At 33.7% G+C, this 18,626-nt stretch overlaps 1 long non-coding RNA gene across 1 annotated transcript; it reads right to left on the reverse strand.

The window, feature by feature from the left end:
- Positions 1 to 266: 266 nt before the first annotated feature.
- On the reverse strand, positions 267 to 1,610 carry LOC133869739 (uncharacterized). The gene is made up of 2 exons (XR_009900509.1): positions 1,223 to 1,610; positions 267 to 793 (listed from the first exon to the last, which is right to left on the reverse strand). It is a non-coding gene; the product is annotated as an uncharacterized LOC133869739 (long non-coding RNA).
- Between the last annotated feature and the right edge of the window lie 17,016 nt (positions 1,611 to 18,626).

The raw sequence follows: 18,626 nt of genomic DNA on the forward strand, positions 1-18,626 counted from the left end.
TACTTGAAGTACTACTAGCTAGCTACCAAACCCACTTAGGCTGTCAAATTGTTTTGCAAGTCACTTATAATAAAATTACGATTATTTAATGGGGTGAAGTATAACATTACTCATATAATGTTATAGTAGAATAGAGCTAGCTTGGAGTTTATTGTATTTTTTGTTTATTAAATTTCAAACTGAAATGATAAAATAGAGCTTTTCATTAATTTGATGAGTCGGGCACATATATCCTACATATAGAAGAAAGGGCAAGAATCATCAAGTTAGCAAGGAACATTAATATATCTATAAAGAAACGAAATTAACAACCAACAATCATCCCAAAACATACACGTACGTACAGTACAAAAAATAAGCTCAATAGCGGCAATATGTGGTCGCTAATGCGCTCGTTGGTAATAGTCGGACGCAAATGACTATTATCGGCAACATGTTGGGCTCGCCGCTAATGTTTGGTGAATAGCGGCGACATGTGGCCGCTAATAATGAACTATTACCAGCCACTTTCAACTCGCCACTAATGAGACACATTCTTGTAGTGTAGAGTTGCAATAATATTTTCTAAAAAAAAAAATTACAAAATTAATTAATTAATATGTTTTCTGAATATTGGTTGCACTCGATCAGATACATTCTTTGTAGCAGTAGCATTTTGAATGCCAAAAGCCACGACATTCTCCTTTTATTGCCTTCACATCTTCCTCCATGCAGAGCAATTGACAATTTTTTGTGGATCGGCATCTCCCATGATAACTTTGGCTTAAAAACCAACAATATCCGTCCCCGGTTGCTATATATAAATGCAAAAACAAGATATCAGAGAAAAGTTCACAAAGAATTACGAGTGGTTCAGTGTTAAACACCTTCGTCCACCACTAGAATTAATCCTAAAGACTACATTGTTCTCATTGACTTATTTGTCTACAATACCTTTAAAGGCCTTTATTTATAGAGTTTAGAATAAATACAAAGTATGGTATTTGATTACAATTAACACGTAAATAGAGAATATTACAATATACGAATAATATATTTTTCGTCTATTCTAACATTAATGCCTATTCGATACATAATAAACTTACAAGTAAATATCTTAATCGATTTGCTATATATATATATATATATGCTTAACAAATAAATAACAACATTAATATGATCAAATTTGTCATTATAGATCTGAAACTCAAACTACAATAGACATATATATAAAATCACCTACCCGCATTCATAAGAAGAAAGATAATAAGGCTATTTGTGAAGAAGCAAACAACTTTAGAATTTTTAACCATTACTTTTTACTCGTATAAACTGCTTGTCTATGTTGAGGATGAGATAAAAGGCATTATATAACCTTAGACGAGCTCCTTAATTAACCTTGGATTTTATTGGAACTTTTTTTTATTAAATTTCCAACTGAAATGACAGAGTAGATCTTTTCGTTAATTTATTGAGTCGGGCACATAATTGCCTTAACCTTTTCGCTAATTTCATGAGTCGGGCACATAATTGTCTTAACCTTGGATTTTATTGTATTTTTTGTTTATTAAATTTCAAATGAAATGGTAGAATAGAGCTTTTCGTTAATTTAATGAGTTAGGCACATAATAAAAAGTTAATTTTTTAACATGTGACATCTGACGTGACAAAATTGCTTATAGGGCAATAACCACGTACATTAATGTGAGCGAATTAATTAATTAGTTTTGAACGGGAGGAGTGAAATGAAAAACGTGAAAATTTGGGTGCGTTTGGACGCAAGTAGAAAATGTTATCTAATTGCTACAGTGTTTGCTTTTTTCAAAAACAAATCATATTTTATTCAACTTTTTCAAAAACAAATCATATTTTATTGAACTTTATCTAAATAATTCATATTTTATTCAATTTTTTCTAATTTTATCTCACAAAGTCAAACTTTAAAATTTGCGGACCAAATAAGAATTGAATTTTGATTTTAATAATCGAACACTCAAACGCACCAAGGGTTTAAAATGGGAGTTTAAAAATCTAAAGAGTAAATTGAAATCACGCAAAAATTTAGGGAGTTCTGATGAAATTTTCCAAATGTAAACAACTCCTACTCTAATCTTCTTTAAACTCTTTTTTTAAAATAATAATAATCCCTTGAAACAAAAATTAAGGTTTCTATATTAAAAAAAAAAAAAAAAAAAAGTAAAAAAAAAAGAAAAATCTGAAAGTTCTCTCTTCAAAACTATGAAAAATATTTGTGTTTTTTTCTTAAAAAAAAAAAAAAATGACTCTTAAAAGGTTTAAGAAACACGGTAAAATATTACCAACTTTGCCATTAATGATAGCAAGTAGGTACAAACATAGAAGTAGCTGGTTGTCTCCTAGGAGGAGGAACTAACTTGGGCTTAGACAATGTATCACAAACAACATTCTTACTCTTATTAGAAGATCAAAGTAGACACAAAAGAAATCTTACCTTTAGTGACATGATGTGTTTTTGAAGTAGAAGCAACAAATATAAAACCCAAACCATACTTATCATTATAAGGTTTTAGAGAATTTAACCGATAATCAAATTTATCACTAGAAAACTTTTTTAATTGATTTTTAGACCTCTCAATTTCGTTTTCAAGTAATTTAACTTTCTTAGTCAACACACAATTCTCATATTTCATAGAGTCAATCAAAGCATATGAATCAGATAATTTAGCAATCAATAACTCTTTTTCATACTAAACTTCATTCAGCTTTTTTAAAGGTTCGTTTGTTCAATCTTTAAAATTTAGTACTCTTTAAAAAGTTGATAGTACGCCACTTGCAAATCAACTTCCTCACCGGAATCACCCTAAGATGTATCACCTTAGTCAAGCGTGTCATCCACACTAGACCCATCACCAGTACTCTTCAGAGAAGCGGTGAATGCCATGAAGTTTTTCCTTCTTATCAGCAGGCTGATGTGAGTCATTAGATGACTCATCACTTAAAGTGACATTAATGGCTTTGCCTTTGGACCTTTTATAGTTAGAACAATCAACCCTAACATCCAAATCCTAAACACTCATGGCATCTAATGCCTTGAGCATTCTTCTCTTTCTTACCCTTGAAATTTTTCTTGTAAGCTCTATAAATAGAGCTTTTTGTATTGTACACTCATCAAGTGAATGAGAGTATAATATAACCCTTTGGACTTTATCCTACATACATAGGTCATAGACCAAACCACATAAAATCTCTTGTCTCTATTTTTTATTATTCCGCTATTGCTTTATATTTATATATCATTATGATTTTCACCCCACCTCTGCCTTTGAAATTTGATAGGTGGAGCCAAGTGGAAGCATTGATGATGTAGTCCAATAGCAACTACCAACTACCTCGGCAACAGTCACAAGTGTTAGTTTTTATTATTGGCTAAATTTTGTTGACAAAAATGTTACTATATTAGGGACTCAGTTTATGCAGAAGACTTTCAGAAGATTCTTACAATTATATTGATCAATAAAGGAAATTGCTAAACAATGAGAGTTTTGCAGAATATAAATCAAGAAAGGCAAGAGCAATGATGTAGAAGATATTCAAAAGAATTAAATGCTCCTAAATTTTCGGATTCCCTGCAGCGTGTCTAGACAGCCTCCAGCCGTGTCTGGACACAAGTTACAGAAAGTTTGTGTTCCCTACATGTCCGGACAGCCCAGTGGACACAAGTCACAATAAGGTCTTGTTCCCTACATCTCCAGACAGCCCAGCGGACGCAAGTTATAGAAAGTCCCTATCTACAAGCAAGTCTAGACACATAAGTGAAGACTAAGAACAGAGATGATTTTCCATGTAGATGTTCGGACACTAGGATAACGTTTCCGGACACGCTTCAGCAAAATATTCACTTAATGATACATGTCCGGATACGCAATGACCTGTCTGGAAACTGTCGCCTAGAAATCGGAGTCTAACTAGAATTAGGGTTTTCACAGCCTATTTAAATGGGCCTTTAGGCAATTTTTTGTAAGAATTCTTGTAAAGAATTCCAGTGTACTAAAAGAAGATTATTTAGGCATAAAGTGTTATATGTATTTTTCTTAGAGTATTTTATGTTGTAACCGTTCAACCGTTGAAATCTAACTGGAAATGAGTTTTAGTTAAGGAAGTTAATAGAAGAACTCTCCCTACGGGTTTGAGAGAGAGGCAGAAAAGTAGGCGCTTGTTAGAATTCAAGAGAGTGACTACTGCAAAGGGTTGTGAGTACGAACTTCTTGTAATTAGCTATTTCTTTTGATAATTGATTTCCTGGGTTTGGCTGCCCCGTAGTGGTTTTTCTCTTTGGTGCAAAGAGTTTCCACTTCGTAACCAAATATTTGTATTAATTCTTTTTACTGCTTTGCATATTTGGTACGTTAGGTTGAATATGAGTCTATAATTATTTTTCAACAAGGATGAATCTCATCTCAGGGAGCTTATGAAGGATTTGGGTTAGCATTGTTTTTTCTCTTTAGTTTTACCTTATCAATAAGTAGGTAGGTAGTGCTAGCTATATAACAGTTGTATTTATTTGAGCCTTATGAAAATCATAGAATGAAACGTACGTACATTTGTTTTCAATACAAACTTCGTTGAGATAGGACTTCTCCGAATTGAACCAATGGTGATCGATCAACTCCATCATTAGTGTGTTGTTACGTGTTCTTAATTAACAAATTCAACCCTTAAAACATGTACGTTCCCTTTAGAAGAAGATCAATCATATATATATATATATGGCCGCAGATCAAAGTCGCACAAACATAATGCATTTATTGGTTGCACTCGATCGATATATCAGACACAGTAGCATTTTGAATGCCAAATCCCATGACATTCTCCATTTGTTGCCTCCTCATACTCCATGCAGGCAGTTTACAATTTACTGTGGATCGGCAACTCCCATGCCAACTTTCGCTTAAAACACAACAAAATGCTTCCCCGATTGCTATATATATATATATATAAACAATTCGTAGAAAACAAGAAAGAGATCAATATACATTAGATCATGCCTATAGATACATATATAGTAAACTTACAATTAGTAAATTATATATATATGTATAGCCTTGTATAGTTATAAGAGTAACAAAATTGTAAAATCACCAACCCACATTCATAAGAAGAAATATAATAAGGATTGTGGATAAGCAAACAACGTTAGAATTTTTAACCATTTCTTTCCTTGGAATCTTAGCCATAATAAGCTTCCGCCCTTATGCAGCCATGATAATATAAGAATTATGGCCATCATAAATATATAAGAAAATATTGGAGGACTAGCTACCAAACCCACTTTGGTTGTCAAATCGTTTTTGCAAGTCACTTATAATAAAATTAAGATTATTTAATGGGGTGACGTATAACATTATTCGTACATGTTATAGAATAGAGTTTGGATTTTATTGTATTTTTTGTTTATTAAATTTCAAACTGAAATAATAGAATAGAGCTTTTCGTTAATTTGATGAGTCGGGCACATAATTGCCTTAATCTTGGATTTTATTGTATTTTTTATTTATTAAATTTCAAACTGAAATGATAGAATATAATAGAGAGCTTTTCGTTAATTTGATGAGTCGGGCACATAATTGCCTTAACCATGGATTTTATTGTATTTTTTGTTTATTAAATTTCAAAAGAGATGGTAGAATAGAGCTTTTCGTTAATTTGATGAGTCAGGCACATAATTGCTTATAAGATTAAGATATATATATATATACACACACACATTACTATTTTTATATTTTGGGTCCCTAGCTAAAAAATTTAGAAAATCCTACTTAGATTTTCAAAATTTTATCTAATTTTTTTTTTCTTTTTAAGTTTTTTATTTTTGTGTATTTTTAATATAATAAAAAGTTAATTTTATAACATGTGGCATGACATGGCAATAACCACATTAATGTGAGCGAATTAGTTTTGAACGGGAGGAGTGAAATGAAAAACGTGAAAATCCTAAAGGGTTTAAAATGCGAGTTTAAAATCTAAAGAGTAAATCAAAATCACACGAAAATTCAGGGAATTACGACAAAATTTCCCAAATGTAAACAACTCTGTGGTTCAGGGTTGTGCATGGACACAACGCTCCCCGTTGATGGATTTATGCTCTTTCTAGCGGTCCTTGAACCATGGATTAAATATTATGGTTTATAATTAATAAAAAAATAAATAAAGTCACTGATATTCCCCTTTTTTTTAATCAGTTAAGTTTTTGAAGTAATTGATAATCTAATATGATATTGGAACCCCTAAAACTCCCAAAATACAACTAAAAAAAAAAAAATTATACAGCAATTCCAAATGAAAGAATACCATATATATATAATTTGATTTCCTATATTAATTCTTGCTGCGACAAAGTGAGAATAGAGGATTGGATCATGATCAAGGAAAAGACAAGAACACAATAATCAGTTTTTTTCTTTCTCTTATTAGATTTATTATTTTGGTGGGGTGTCTACATGCATATTAATGACAATATATAAGAAGAGCTTTTGTTCATATATCTTTCTACATATATACTACTCTTCCGTTGCATATGAATCCCATCTTCAAGGGAAAAGTCACTACAAAAATTCATGCAATTCGCCACATGGCTACAGTAGGCGTTACTATAGCCACGTGGCGAACTCGCCACATGGTCTAGAAGAACACGTTGCTTAATGATTCAGCGACATCATTCAGCGACGTGGCCAACTAACCAGATGGCCACGTGCACGAATATCACATTTCACAAGCCATTGCCAGATGGCCACGTGGAATCTGACCACGTCGCCAGATGGCCACGTGTCATCTATCCACGTGGCTAACTGTTTTAATTTTAAAAAAAAATTACAATTTTTTTTTGGACATTAGAGAAAATAATCCAACACGTTGCGTTTTTGGCGACCAGCCTATTGCATGCGGCACGTCACTAATATATTAAATATATAATACATTTATATACTGATGCATAATTGTTTAAATAATATATTTGACGTATTAAAAATATCTAGAATGATCGATATACCTCTCACTGTCTATTTTTTTACCATAAGTTAGTTACCAAATGATGTGTACTTTACATGTGAAATAAATCATTTAAAAAATAAATACAACTTTTAATTAATACTACGTACATATTTTGGTATATTCTATGGTTTGAACCCTAACCCTAGTTTAGTATTTATATAGCATGCATATATACGTATGGCTAGGGTTTATATTTGTGTACTATATATATATACATTAAAAATATATACTTGTTTTAATTAATACTATATACATATTTAATAGTATATATACGTAGGGTTAGGGTTGTGTACTATATACATAAACCGCAGTTGTGCTTATCTAGTACACATAAGAAAGTGAATGCACAAGTCCCTGAGGATCATCTGCAGAAAAGCCAACCTCGTCAAATAGAACATGGTAATGTGTTGGCCTTGTGGTCCCGATCATTCCAGCATACCCTACAAAGATAGAAATTTGCATGCCTCTATCATTTGATCTAGTTCAATGTTCAAAACTTGGTCGAATTGTGACTCGCTCACTCCACGTGGCTGAAAACGTTATTTGTCACAACCTCAAATCCCATAATGTTGATTTTGCAATTTTGTCAAATTGTAAGCACATATACTGCACATATTTAAATTTTTATTGCCTTACAAATCGAGGACAATCTCTCAATTCATTGTGTGATCCATATGATTGAGAGTCAATTTCACAATAACGTAGAATCACCCTCTAATAAACACACTGGGAGTACCCCCCACGCTTGAGAACAAAAGTGTCCACTTGAAGGACTCAAAGTGGACCAAGGGGTAGGCTGCATGACTACTCATTTAGCCAACCTGCTAAAATATAGTGTGAATAGGCACGGTGAGGTGAGGACCAGGAGCAAAACCCATTGGGCTTCCTTGAAACACTGGTTGGGTGCTACACGATAGTTGAAGCCGTATCGGTTCATCATAGGCAACTCGGATCCGTAAGTATACATCGGTCTTGTGTGGTTCAACTCGTCTAGTTGGGGTGCATACCGCTGCCATTGCTGATGTATTCATTATGTAAGACGTGGTCAGCTGCCGGACCTGGATGGTCGTAAGTAGATGGTATTGATTCCATTCACCCATAACGATGATCATGATCAACGTACTAGATAATTACTTCTTGGCAGATCAGGATCACATTGCCCATATAGTATTTCTATGTTCCTCGTGAGCTCTTCTTCTCCCTCTGTGATATATGGTCTGTAACTGAGACTATCAGAGTTGTCTCTCATGCGGCCTGCAAGCCGTTCCTCTAGGTCCCTAGCCCTTTAGCCAGAACCCGGACTAACACAAGTTAACTATCTATTGGTCCCACTTGAGTAAGGCTCCTCGCTATGCCCACTGGCTCCCACCATAAGCTGCTGTAAAATGCTGATGGCCATCCTCTCCAATCTTAGCTTGTGAATGCATCTCATGAATGGAGGTTATGTGTTTGCCTTGTGGTCCCAATCATTCCAGCGTGAGCACAAAGATAGAAATTTGCATGCCTCTATCATTATATAGATCCAGTTCAATGTTCAAAACTTGGTTGAATTGTGACTCGCTGACTCCATCTCTGAATATAATGATCCGACCAGGGCCGATGTTTCCTAATCCGGCCTGAACTCTTATAGAAGTTAATCAAAAGCTCCCTAATTATTAAGGGCCTTCATCTCCAGTTTCAGACACACGCTTAAATAACTAATCTAGCATTTCAACCCTTGGAGACTGTGTCCGAACAGATGCCCTATACTTATATTTCAATGGCCACTACCTTGAGCTGACCACTGCAGCAATTGATGGTATGTCAGATTGTCCCAGAGCGAGCCTTGGAAACTATACGAGTAGAGGGAGAGTGTTCAACTGCTAGTAATGAATTCAAACCATAGGTGGTTTTTGTATTTATCTTCAAACACACCGTGAAGGAGGGCGAGTTGAATTCCCTTCAACTCTCTACATTTACTCAAATCTCGTATAAGTCCTTGTATAGTTATCTTCAAACACACCGTGACAGAGGGCGAGTTGAATTCCCTTCAACTCTACACATTTACTCAAATCTCGTATAAGTCCTTGTATAGTATATACATGTGTTAATGGTATATTTTTTTTATTGAACCCTAACCCTAGTTTAGTGCTATGTATGGTATATATACGTAGAGTTAGGGTTTACATTTGTGTACTACGTACACATATAAAATATATGCTTTAAAAAATATATATGTCAACTTGGGGGCTATGTACATAATGTATATATACCATTTATATACCCTAATCCTAGATTTGTGCTATATATAGATATATATTTAAACTTTATACTTTAACAAATTAATACTACTTTAATTCAATATATATATTTTTTTGGGTATATTTTATTTATTGGACTCTAACCCTAGTTTAGTACTGCTATATATAGTATATATACTTAGGGTTAGGGTTTACATCCGTATAATATACATTCCTTTAAGAATATATGCCAATTAACTTTCATGCAATACTATATACATAATATTGTACATATACTATTTATATACCATAACCCTAGATTTGTACTATATATAGTATACGTAGGGTTAGGGTTTACATTTGTGTACGTACTATATATACATTTTTATATTTTATACTTTAACAAATTAATACTATATAGTTTATTTCAACTCTCCACATTTAGTCAAATCTCTCGTATAAGTCCTTGTTTATCTTAATACATGTGTTAATGGTATATTTTATTTATTGAACCCTAACCCTAGTTTAGTCCTATATATATACCAACATATATATTTTATTTGCACTTTGTAAAATTAATACTACTTTATATATACCAACATATATACTTTTTTGAGTGTGTTTTATTTATTGAACTCTAATGTATCGTATTCTAGTGCTATATATAGTATATACACTTTAGGGTTAGGGTTTACATTCGTGTACTATTTAAATACTTTAAAAAATACATGTCAAATAACTTCCAATTAATTGGCATATATACATTTATAATATTGTACATATACTATTTATATACCCTAACCTTAGATTTGTGCTATATACAGTATGCGTACGTATATATAGTGAGGGTTTACTTTTGTGTACAATAAATATATAAACATTTTTAAATTTTTCACATTAAAAAATTAATATTACTTTAAATATTTAATTTATTGAACTCGAGCGTACCCTAGCTAGTTTAGTGATATATATAGTATATACACTTAGGGTTAGGGTTTAGGGTGTAGGGCTTACGTTTTGGGTTTAGGGTTTAGTGCTATATATATATATATATTATACTTAGGGTTAAGGTTTAGGGTCTAGGGCTTAGGGTTTAGTGCTATAAATAGTATACTTAGGGTTAGGGTTTCGGGTTTAGATCTTAGGGTTTAGTGCTATATATAGTATACTTAGGGTTAGGGTTTACATGGGTTTATTATATATATATATATATATATATATATATATATATATATATATATATATATATATATATATATATATATATATATATATATAATACTTTAAATATTATATAGTGACGTGAGCCACGTGTCTTCTCCCACGTCACCCATTCGCCACGTGAGGAATCCCGTGTGCGCCACCTGCTCTTTAAAAAAAAAAAAAATCAAAAATTTTTGGAAAAATATCCTTTATAAAATGGATAGCTTCCTCAAGAAGCTATCCATTTCATCTCTCTCTCTCTCTCTCTCTCTCTCTCTCTCTCTCACACAGCTCCACCATCCCCCGCCCGCCACCACCGCGCGTCCGACATCCCCTTCGATGAGCAGCACCACTGTCCACCCCCTCTCTCTCTCTCTCTCTCTTTCTCTCTCTCTCTCTCTCTTTCTCCCAGTACGTACTCTATCTCTCTCTGTAACGCCCCGCCTTTTACAAAAAGACGTAAGTGAAAATTTTGATTTTCACGTGACATTACGACATCATCAGAGTTATAAATTGGCAGCGGAATATATTTTTTCTTAACATTGACACATCAGAGCTTCTAACAAAATACTTCAAAATATATAGAAAGAGTGTAATTGAATAATTACACATTAAAATAGTATTTGTGCCATGTATGGCACAGATAATTTACAAACATTATATACATACTAACAAAAATATAAATATTATTCTCCGAATATTATAATAATGGACTAAACATATTAGTCCACAAAATTGAGGGGAATCCTAGCCTCAGATACTGCTATCAAGATCACTTAAAGGTCCCACTCCTGATACTCATCTTCTTCATAACCTGTATTAATATATAATACAGAGAGAAACAATAATACAAAAATACCTAGTGAGTCCACTGTTTTCAATAATAATATGAGTGCTGATTTATTTAAGTAAATGCATCACAATGCAATAATATAAAGTAATGATAGTTTTATATGCACAATCTTATTATAAAATAAATCATGAGCTTCTTGCATTCAATCTTATAGAGACGTAACTCTAACAAATAGATTTAATGAGACGTCACTCCAGTTATTAGAATCTAGGAACATAACTTTTGTCTAGCGTGTTATAGGAGACGTCACTCATGTTTAACGAGTTCTAAGGAGATGTCACTCCTCTAACAATTTATCTAAGGAGACGTCACTCCTCTAATAATTTATTATCTTTTTGGCACAGGCAGACGTCACTCCCTAGTCCATAGGCAGACATCACTCCCTACTCTGTTCTTTATTAATATTTTTTGCTCAGGCAGACGTCACTCCCTGATCCGTTGGCAGACATCACTCCAAACTTTGCTATAATTAAATTCATTAATTAAAATAACAAAATATGCAAATTCCACATGCGCAACCAATTAAATAAAGCAGAAATCATAACATTATGGAAATTCAGCATCACCCTCAGTGAGTAAGAAATACTCACAATAATTCTTCTTACTTGGAAAGCGTTTACAAATAAATATTCTCTGCAATATAATTTAACACAAATAATAGTGAATTAATATAATTCACTAAAAATACTTTTTAATTCTATTCTCATTTCTAACCTTAAACCTTAACATAATCTCCTATTTTCGCTCTAACATTACTATGGCATATAAAATTAGTCAAATTACAATTTATTATTAATCTTTTATGCAGACATTATTACGACATTTCTTAAGGCCTTTAAATATCTATTTATCCACATAGATCTCGTAATACCCATTTTATAAAAATATGTATAATAGTTAAAACTCACAATTTTTATAATAAAGTTTCGTAACAAAAAATAACAGAACTTTTAATTAAATAATATTAAGGCAGATATTGTTTCAATTATTCTAACTATCATAGTTATAAAATAATTTCAATTATATAAAATTGAGCAGAGTAACGGCATAAGCATTAATAGTTCCTAATATTACTTTTAAAACAATTGGGCGGCGTAACGGCGCTTTTTGTAAAAACATCATTTTTAATCGGGCATTATAATGACGTATTTTATTACAATTATCCAATCACAGATATATTCATATATTTAATATATATATATAAAATCTGGCACATGAATATAAAATAACCTTCAGATTATATATATATATATATATATATATATATATATATATATATATATATATATATATATATATATATATATATATATATATATATATATATATATATATATATATATATATATATATATAAGGCCCACACACACATCTTTCATCAATAAGTTATATATATTATATGAGAAATGATTAAAACACTCACACTACACAACAATGACACAACACCAAGGCACAATGGAGTGGGGCCCACACATGGATCCCACTCCATTATGCCTTGGTGTTGTGCCATTGTTGTGTAGTGTGAGTGTAAGGATCACTCCCCATATTATATATACACGTATATGTCTCCTTTAACTCACACACACCTGTAACACACACAAATATATGTATTTCACACACAACACGTTTTCCACAACTCACACACCCATTTGACGCGCACACGCACTTTTTTTTCTTCCCTTTTCTTTTTCTTTTACTCTCTCTTCTTGCAGGTAGAACCCGAGACACCAAAGAAAGAAGGAGAAGAGAGTTAGAGAGAAAGAGACTTACCCAATGAAAGTTGCAGGCCCGAGAGTGAGGAGACAGAGAAGAGATTCTTCTCTTCTATGTTGCTGGCCGTGAAGAATCAAAGGGAGGGGAAGATGAGAGAATTTCTGCAGCTTTTAAAAGAAGTGATCCTGCAGATTTTCTGTTCTTATTTTGGTTAAGAAATGACCGAAAGAGAAGGGGGGTCGGTTTTGGGTCTCCTACTCAGTTTTTTCTCTCCATCTCACGGTCTCTCACTCTCTCGTTCAGACTCCCTATGTCTCTCGGCAAGAGAGAGTAAAGGAAAGAACGGGAAAGAAGGAGAACATAGAAGAAAGAAGAAGGAAGGAGATGATGTGCGTGAAGGGAAGGGCTGTACCTTTCAATATATAGCAGCTTGGACGGTTAGGATTGCTTGGATCAGAAATCATCCAACGGCTGGGGTAAACACAGGTGGGTTGTGAGCTATCTTGTGAATCATTACAGATGAAAGAATGTCTTCATTCACTTAATCTACAAGTAACTAGAATTAGTTCCTAACTAGGTAGCTAACTTGATAAACTTCTAACTGAAAGTGCATGTGAATTGGATCATCGACGTGTACTGGGCGGCTGGGTGCTGGGTTTATGGAAAATTAAAATGAGCCTATTAATAACATAACTGAATTTTCGTCATATTTAGAAGTATAATTTTTTGCGGAGTTTTCGGGTACCAAATGGAGTCTTAAAATTATGAAATTTGGAGGATAGCTAAAGGACTTCGAGACGAACGTTCTGGCTTTTGAATCGACCAAAACGGAGTTCGGTTGACCCTATTTTCGTTATTCCAAAGTTTAAGGTCCGTTTGAGTTTTTATCAAATTAAAACTATAAATGCTTCTAAATGAATATTCATCCATATTTATTCTTTTACCTTATTATTAGGTCATAAATCATATTTTAATATATTTTATTCAATATATTAAAATATGGGGTATTACATCCCTCCCTCCTTAACAGATGGTGGGAGCGTGCACAAGCCAGTGAGGGACGCCAGCGGGGACGCTGGGTCCAAAGAGGGGGTGATTGTGATGTCCCACATCGCCTGAGAATGAGGATGTGCTTATATGTATAAATGCACCCTTTATGACACAACACGTTTTAAAGCCGTGATGATCATGAACCTATCAAAACTCCGCAGTTAAGCGTGCTTCTGCGAGAGCAATCCCAAGATGGGTGTCCTCCTGGGAAGTCTGGTTTGGGGAGCCAAAAGCGGACAATATTGTGTCATTGGGGGTGGGTCGTTACAGTTTCGTATCAGAGCGGTTAGCTCTAAGGACCAATTACAGCTTAGTGTCAAACTGTAACTTGGGTAAGTTACAGTATGGTATCAGAGCAATTTGCTCTGAAGACCCTAGACTTGACCTTAGTATAGAAATGAAACACAAAGAGCTATAGGAATACAAAAATATTTTTCTTTGTGTATGTATATACTAAGTATAAAGTAGAATTCCAAATTAGGGTGAGAATAAAATTCCCAACATGCTTCATTGGATATATGCATTTGTGCACTTTAAATTATATTGTTTATGATGTTGTTTACTTGAGTGACTTTTAATGTTTGCAATATGATTTGTTTGATGGATTCTTGTTAATAATTGATTGCAAAATGATTAGTTTTAATTAGTTTTAAGTGTTATATAGTCTTTTGAAGGAGATTGATTTTAGTCTATGAAATGTGGGATAACTGTTCCTTTAAATATAGAATCATGCCTCCTAGACGCCGTCCTCTCTGCGACTTTAACAATGACCCGCGTCCCGAAGAAAATGGTGAGGAAGAGTTGCCACCTCCACCTCCACTGCCACCATACAATGATGGAATACACCCGGCCTTAGTACAATTTATAGTTGATGCCACTAGACACCTTACTGAAGCAATATCACGAATTCCACAACCTAACGAACGGGCCGAACCCATAGGTTGTTCATTACATGATTTTGCTAGCTTTCATTTTCGGACTTTTGAAGGAACTGAAGGGCCAAACGCCGCTGAAGCATGGCTCACAGACATAGATGTACTATTCAATACTCTCGGCTGTACAAACGAACAAAAAGTTCAGTACATTGCATTGCAGCTGACGGGTGAAGCTAGGAGATGGTGGAATGCAAGGAAAGTGCTAATCGGGGACGAGACGGTGATCACTTGGGAGATGTTCAAAGTAGAATACAACATGCGCTTTTTCCCTAGAGCTTAGAGGCAGTTGCAAGCAATAGAATTCCAAAATCTTGTTCAAGGTAATATGACTATAGAACAATATTCTGCTAGATTTATGGAATTAGTTAGGTTTGCAGCCAATCTTGTTCCTGATGAAGAATCGAAGGCAGAACGATTCGAAAATGGCCTCAATCCTCGCATTAAGGAGAGAGTGATCTGCCACGAGATCAAAGACAATGCTAGGTTGGTAGAAGTTGCATCGCTCGCGAAAAGAGGAATCCGCGAATCCGTAGCAGCCTACGATCTAAAAAGGCGATTAAAGCAGCAAACATCGTATTCAGAAAAGAGACCAGCAATAGAGAATGATTCTAAGCCAGCTGTTGGCAGGAATTTCTCGCCTGCACTAAGAAACCAAAAATTCCTCTGTGACAAGTGTGGAAAGCCGCATGGGGGAGAATGTAGGATGACGAATCCAAACTGCTTCAAGTGTGGTAAGCCTGGTCCCGTCCAAAAGTATTGTCCCATAAACTCTGCTAAAGGATCAAACTTGCAAGGAGGCGAATCTCGACAACAGTACCCTGCCCAAGCACAAGTATATTCACTTATCCCTAGTGGTGCTAAAGAAGATGAGGAATATATAGATGCGACGTCAGGTAACATTCTTTAAATAGATAGCATTTGGCTTACTATTTATGATTTAGGACTTATGGATTCATTCACTTGCACCGATCCCATGAAATTTCTAGTAGTACTTAATCGTTAAAATAGTATTTATGACGGAGCAATAAAATAGATCATGGTACTATATAAATTTTGTACCTAGATAAAACATTATTTTCTTACACCATTTTTTATGAGTAGGAATAACCCATATTGAAATCGAGACTTTAAGCTCAGTAATAAGATTCTCTCCTAGGAATGGTAGATATAATTTCAACAATAGAGGATAAGATAAAGTACTCTAGTAATGAAAATGTTACCTTTGACATTTGTATCGCTAGACATAAAGATTAGTAATCTAAATCTTCCCTTAATGTAAACTTTATACGATATAAGGTTTACGAATTTCGAGGACGAAATTATGTTAAGGGGGGAGGGATGTAATACCCCGTATTTTAAGATATTGAATAAAATATATTAAAATACGATTTATGACATAATAATAGGGTAAAAGAATAAATATGAATATTTATGAAAATAAATATTCATTTTGAAGCATTTATAATTTTAATTTGATAAAAAGTTCAAACGGACCTTAAACTTTGGAATAACGAAAATAGGGTCAAACAAACTCATTTTTGGTCGATTCAAAAGCCAGAACGCTTGTCTCGAAGTCCTTTAGCTACCCTCCAAATTTCATAATTTTTGAACTCCATTTAGTGTGCGAAAACACCCGCGAAAAATTATACCCCTGATTTGGCCGAAAATTGAACAATAATAATTTGTGGGCCCATTTCAATTTCTTAAAACCCAGCAGCCCACAAGTTTAGGAACCAGCCCCTAGCCCAGCCCATATGGAATCATTAATATCAGCCCAGCCCTCATGTTTTTAAAAGGGACTAGTTTTTATTTAATAAAATTTGTAATGGTTCACGTGGGTTTCCATTTTTCCAGATTTATTTCCTTTTGATCACAAGTCCGGTCCACGCCAAGACCAACACGTTTCATGCGATTTTTGCTCAGCCCAACCCAGCTCATTCAACACCCAATCCAGCTCAATCAACAGAGAAACCAACGAAAGGAAATTCAGTTAGGAATAGACTTCTAGTGCTAAGTTCTGAACCAAGGAATGATTAGTTAGAGATAAGAGATATTAGTGATTTTATTCTTTGAATCTGCGATGGACACCTGCAATCTCCCGAGCCTTCGATCAAAATACACCTGTTGGAGATCCAGCCGTCCAAGCTAAGTGCAGACACCCTTTCACGCACGTCATGCCCAGCTCACTCCCACAGCTCATCAACAACGTGCTGCCTTCTTCACCGAACACCCAGCCGTTGATCAGTTCTAGCTGCAAGTGATCTCAACCCTTTAGGTAGTGTATAAATAGAGAGGTCCCTTCATCCATTCACGCATATTTCTTTTTCTCTCTGTTTTTATATTTGCTGCAACTCTCCTCTCTTCGCTCAATTCTCTCATTCTCTCTATTTTTACTCTCTGCAATATCTCTCGGTCCTTGTTGCAGAGAAACAATTTTCTCCCCTGTTTCTGGAAAAAAAAAAAAAAAAAAAAAGAAAAGAAAAGAAAAGAAAACCTCTCATTTTCTCCCTTTTCTCTTGTGGTTTGCAGCAGTAGAAGCTGCAGAAATTCTGTGTTTCTTTCCCAAAAACAGGAGCTCTCTCTTCTCCTTCTTAGCTTAGAATCAGTAAAGGAAAGAAATAGAAACCCTTAAAACCCAGCTTTCCTCATCTCTCACTCTCGGGTCTGTGCAAAAGACAGAAGAAAAATTAATCCTCTCTTCTTACTTTCAGATTCCAACAAAGGAAAAGAAAGGATAAAAAGAAAAAGGTGAAGTCTCCTTCACTTTCGGTCAATTTCAGCAAACAAGGAGACAAGTTCTACCTAGTTCTAGAAGACTAGAAGCAATTAGTAAGTGATAAGGATGGTTGCTTTTTGATATATATATTTATATGGGCTGAATGATATATATGTTTAAAATTATATTTTAAAAATGGTATATTTTGTGATATACCTTAGTTATTATGATTTTCAAGTTAAAATATTCTACTGTTTTAAGTTGTATTTTAACAGGGTATTCCAAGAAGCGTATTTAAATAATAAATCACGTTGTGATACCCGAGTAAAAAGTAATATCTTACAAAAACGTTGTTATGCCGTCCAAAATTTTAAAAGTAATTTTAGGCATTAATGTTACTAATGATGTTATTCCATCAAAATTTTATAAGATTAAAATAAAGATTATTAATTTTGTACTGCTTGTGTACTTTTAAAATATAAAACCCATTAACTATATTAATGGATGCACTATGTCGATTTGGTACAAAAATAGATAAGCTTTTATAATACCGTTTTTACTTAATGGGTATTGTGGATATTATTTAATAAATGCCGTAATAATAAAATATGTGGTAATATAATTAACCTATTTATGCCGTTATAATATCTAAGCAACATTAGAAATTGGGATAAGTGATTTTATAAGTCAAAAAGTGATAAAATGTTAAAATAGGTTCTTAGTATTTTATACTAATATATTATCAAATGTATATAATTGTGCAGTCGTTATTCTTGTGGATCTCTCTTTGTAGCAGAGAACTGTAAGTATTTATTACTTACTGAGGGTGATGCTGAATATCCATAATGTTATGATTTCTGCTTTATTTAATTGGTTGCGCATGTGGAATTTGCATATTTTGTTATTTAATTAATGAATTTAATTATAGCAAA

This window comes from Alnus glutinosa, chromosome 5, assembly GCF_958979055.1.
Source record: "Alnus glutinosa chromosome 5, dhAlnGlut1.1, whole genome shotgun sequence".
NCBI lineage: Eukaryota > Viridiplantae > Streptophyta > Magnoliopsida > Fagales > Betulaceae > Alnus > Alnus glutinosa.